The sequence below is a fragment of the Rhinopithecus bieti genome, unplaced genomic scaffold (genome assembly GCF_001698545.2).
Source record: "Rhinopithecus bieti isolate Rb0 unplaced genomic scaffold, ASM169854v2 scaffold_10654, whole genome shotgun sequence".
Classification (NCBI taxonomy): Eukaryota; Metazoa; Chordata; class Mammalia; order Primates; family Cercopithecidae; genus Rhinopithecus; species Rhinopithecus bieti.
In genome coordinates, this window is record NW_016806688.1 from 22011 (window position 1) to 27486 (window position 5476).

At 32.5% G+C, this 5476-nt stretch overlaps 1 pseudogene; it reads right to left on the bottom strand.

The window, feature by feature from the left end:
* Nucleotides 1-1198: 1198 nt before the first annotated feature.
* LOC108533032 (dnaJ homolog subfamily B member 4 pseudogene) overlaps nucleotides 1199-5476 on the bottom strand; it is a 27334-nt pseudogene continuing 23056 nt past the window's right edge.

Consider the following 5476-nt stretch of genomic DNA (forward strand, 5'->3'; position numbering starts at 1 on the left):
GACAAATATCTTTACTAAACCCTGAATCTAATGGCTTAGCCACAAACTTGAGCTATCAGTGAATTGTTGCAAAATATTTTAAATATAAAGCAGTGCATATCTGCTTTTTCACAGGAATTCACAGTGTTATTCCATGTTTGTGAATTTCTTTACAAAATTACAAAATAACTCCTTCAGAAATAGTAGTACATTATTGGTAGTATCTCAGAATCCTGCTTAGCTTTTGAGATAAACCAAGTCATGATATATTGGGTAATATGGCCATGGGTATCATGCAGGATTGAACTGCCCAGTATTTGCCTTTTTCAATATTTACTTTGTGAGAACCTGACACTGTAGGTCCTCACCACACCAAAACCAGCAACATAAACTTCAATTTTGGGCAACTCATAGATCAGAAAAGTTAAACAAAACAAGAAGGAAAAAAAACCCTCTATATACAATCACCCTGCTTATCTATATTTGTTTCATTCAAAATAAGCAGTCACTGCTTCACTATAATTTTAAGGATATATTTCTAGGAAAATTTGATGTTAAATGTAATAAAGGAATCAAAGGGATAACAAAAAAGTTTTCATAGCTACAATGATTTGAAAGCCAGTATTTTGGGGGAAAAACTAATAATAAAATAACTTAGTCCTGATGTTAAAAGTTGAAAATCCCCAAACCAGTACAAGTCAAAGTTTTTTGTTATCAATTAGTTATTTGAAATAGTCTTACTTCATAGCCCCATTTATATGGAAGTGATGGACAAACCTGATTTAAAATGAAGAATGAGAAAAGGATAATCTGAAATTATCCTCTTTTACTGTGCTCACTAGTTTTTGATCTCACAATGCAAAAAACAAAAGTATTGCAGGGAGAGGAAAGGGAAGTTGTCATGTTTTTCTCTATACCTAGATAGTACAATTTCAAAAGAAATAATGTCACCTAAAAGTAAATCAATAATTATTCTAACTAGGTGGCCATTTTAGGTCAAAAATTGTATTTCTGAGATCTCATTTTCTTGGCACACAATTATTGTTTACAATTAAGCTAAAAACTTGTTCTGGTATTTTATGACATCAGGAAAATTCTTTCCTCTCCAGGCAGAATGCCAAAAACAACTAGAAGCTAAATGCCTGCGCCTTCTGCTTCTGAGAGTCACAACTCTGTCTTGTTCAGTCTAAACTAGCCTTGCTATAAGAAAGGCAAAAAACTACTTTTTGTTTTTGTGAATACAGTATAAACTACTCAGAACCTGAAACGCCAATCTTAAGGTTTTAAATGACTAAAGACTCAATTGGTTCTCGCAAAAAAATTCGTTAGGAAACGAAACAGGTTGCATAAGACTTTTGACACAATTTACTAATAGGTATGGGAATTCAAGGTTTCTTTTAAAATATACAATGTTAACATTGTAAGTCTAATGAAAAATATGTATAATACAAAATGCTAAAATAAAAAAGGCAAACAAGGACATTTCATTCATAGCTCTGCAATACTCATTCATATGATCAGAGATGAAATCTTGTTATTATCCATTATTTGTCCTTCTACTTTTGATATGACTGAGAATCCAATTTAAGGATTACCACAAGCTGAGAGAGAGGGGAAAAAAGGCTGGGAGAGAGAAAAAAAAGAGACAGAGCTGAAGAGACAGAAAGATATGCAGAGAATACTTACCTTCCTCCCCAAACTGATCATATATTTCTCTCTTTTTAGGATCACTCAATACTTCATAAGCTTCTGCGACCTCTTTAAATTTTTCCTCTGCCTGAGGAGATTTGTTCTTGTCCGGATGAAATTTGAGGGCTTGTTTTCGGTAAGCCTTTTTAATATCTTCATCTGAAGCTCCTTTCTCAATTCCCAAAATGCAATAATAGTCTTTCCCCATTTCGAATGCCTTGAAATTAACTTAGATTTCCCTTTGTAAAAGAAAACAGTGTCCCCAGTCTTAGCAATAGACAGATTCTAAGAAAAATAAACCAAGCTGGGTATTTTAAAAGTTAATCAGCAATTCAGCTAGCTGTCTTAAGGCAGCAAGCAGACAGCGTCTCTGTATTCAATCCTTCCCCAACGGCTCACTTACAGATAAATATACACTACACAGGAGACAGCCTCCTTCTAGATCCTCCCATTTTCACTACGTGTCTCTGTACTTTCTAGAACAGCAAATGCTACAGGACGTCACTTTCCCAGCTGCCTCTAGTCAAAGTACTGAGCTATGTTTTCTCCTCCTCCACGATTAACTATTCATTTTCCGACTGGCTCTACCATCTTTATTTCCTAATTAAACAGGCCAAATGGGTTAACATGCCAATATTTCAACACAGAATGTCACAACTATATATTTATGTATTCCATACTAGGTGAAAAATCATTACAGCCATTAAACACCATATGTGAAAAGAAGTTAAAGTTAATATACAGATAAAAGGAAGGCTGACTCTGCTTTAGGTATTATTTAATTTTAAGCTATTTTTTAAGTATATAATATTAAAATACGGGTTACTTAAATTAGGATTTTTAAATAATTTACATCATCTTCAAAATTCCTGACATCAATCAGAAACGCCAGAAACTTTGTGTACTACTTTTACATTGTTAAAATATTATCTATAATAAAATTCAAATGCATTATTTTAAAATAAGTAAAGGATTTAAACATGATTTTAGCTAACTAGTTATTTCTAGTATACATGAGTTCATAGTTCTGGCAAATAAATATTTATTTTGAAATTTTAGTATCTGGTTCCATAAAACACATTATGCTGTATTTTGTTTTGTGGATTGTACACATCTGTCAATTAATTCAACATTTGTTAGTATCTAAAAAAAAAAAAAGAAAAGAAATTTTAGTATCTGGATTTAGTTACTTCAACTAAACTAAAACTGAATGAGGTCCCTGCCACCCCTCAACCCCTGTCCCCGCAGCCACCCCACAGGGTCCCTATTTAAAGAATTTTGGTGCTGCAGGAAAGCTAGAACAAAGTATCAGGTTACAGACAGTACATACTCATGTTCCTTACAAGGCTTAACTGCAACTGGATCAATGTAAAATTTGGATATGCCACTTAAGGGGCAGTGGTATGAGAAATATTTTTTTCTTTCAAAAACACATTTCCCTAATTATAAATATATATGCATTGTTGGAGATTTTGAACACACAGAAAAAAAGTTTTAAAACTCTCCCTACAATACCATTTTAAGTAATCCCTGTTAAATATTGCTGTATTTACTTCTAATCCTGTTTTCTATGAATATTCATGATTATTTGGTGTAGTTTTATAATTTTTTGTTAACAAAGTTAGATCATAGCATTTATATACCCTTTTGATGCCTGCTTTTGAAAATATAACATATTTTGGGCATTTATGAGACATTTTCAATGTATATAACTCATCTTTTATCTCCTGTATGGAATTCTCATCTTTTCAAAAATGTTCTCATTTCTGTTAGAGAGATAGATTAATAAGAAAATGTCAAAAGAATTGCACACAGTCCAAAAACCTTGAGTCCGTAAACATTAAAAAAACCTTTATGAGGAAAAGAAAATGTACATATATGTTTAGAATATAATAAAGGGTAATAATGTGTTAACCTTTAAAGAAATGAGAACGCCTACTCTATAAGCCAAGCAGATGATTCAGCAATTCTTTCTGAATGTTCATCTTTGTGCATTTTGACAGCTATGATTTTCTACTCTTCAAAATTCTCTACTTTAAAGACACCTTGACATTAGAAATGTATAACATTGATCTAGCCTACCTGTAGGTTACAGAGGTTTGTCAGCTATTTATCAATTTTTTTAGCATCACCAAGAAATACTCAATGTCAAAAGGTACTTTCAAATCCAAAAAACTTAGTGAAAAATGCTAATATCCAAAGTCACCTTAAGACTCTCAGTTTTAAAAAGCATATTGCCAAACTGAAATCCAGTGCAAGGATCAGTATCGCACAGAGTAAAAACATAATAAAAAATCACCTATTACAAAATTCATTTCCAAGGGAGTTCCTTTAAATAGTCATTACCAAAGGAATGGTGACTTTACTATTTAACAACCGGAAATTGTTCTGGTGGGTAGTGTTTGCAGAAAAAAAAAAAAATACTTATTTGATTCAATCATTTTCAGAGAGCTAGGAATATTATCAAAACTTGACACAGTAAATTATTTTAGAGAACCTGAAGACTGGGTCTTTCACATTTGTGAGAAATTGTATTATATCTTAACAAACAGAAAGAAATCTGGCTCCCTAGATACCGAAAAGGGTGAAAGGGGATTTTCACGTCTTCAAATATCACACACACACATAAGAATCACAGTAGTAAAGTTGAAAAGCAAGAATTCACCTCAACATTGACATTTCAAGTTAATAAGAAAGCAAATATAACTGTGATTTACAGCTATTAATACAACAATCTGGCTAGCTTTTGGTAAAATGAGCAGATACTTGCACACTTGTAGCTTTGTAAAGCTTTGTAAATAATTCAAACATCTGGCAATTGGAAAAGCCACTAAATATTATTTTAATAGCTCTATAAATACCACACCTGGAAATTTATCCTTAGAAAATAATTTAAAGACAATAATTATATTTACAAATATACCGATTGCAAATAGATGAAATAGGGTAAAGCATCAAGATGATCATCATTAAAAGTATACAGTACTTTGGAGATCTTTTACTCTTATATTCACTTTTTCAGACTGAGATGTCTTCTCTACTACTTAGGAGTTGAAATCCATTATACAATACAATCACTTTACATTAAATCTTGGTCATCCAAGTTTGTATGATATGAGTGCAGCAATTTTTGGGGGGGGGCATGGGGTGGGATTGTCATTCCTGCAAATCATTATGACAAAAACAGGAAGAGTATGTAAAAGGGAGAGTAGTGGTAGCCTGTAGGGAAAATGGAACAGAGAAGAGCTGTGATCAAAGCTTACTTAATAAAAATAAAATAAAATAAAAAATGTATTTATTTTAAAGGTAAAATAAAACCAAAAAAATACATAGAAATAGTCTATCTGAAATATTTAGAAATCACATAAATGCCTGCTTATTTGATGTTATAGGTTATATGAACGTGTGACGGAAAGTTTGAAGAGAACAAAAACCAGCTTGAGTTAGTAATTGACATACATTTTTTCCCTTAAAACTAAAGAATGCTGTGTTTTAACAAGGATATAAAATTAGCACATGCATTTTAAATTTTACTTTACTACTCAAACATTGGTAAGATTATTCCATGAAAACACAATTCTCTTCCCTTTATTAAAAGAAAACTACAGTCAGGTGAGGTGGCTCATGCCTGTAATCCCAGCACTTTGGGAGGCCAAGGCAGAAGGATCACTTGAGCTCAGGAGTTCAAGACCAGCCTGGGCAATATAATGAGACCTTATCTCTACTAAAAACTAATTAAAAAAAAAAAAAGGAAATTAATGGCCGGGCGCGGTGGCTCAAGCCTGTAATCCCAGCACTTTGGGAGGCC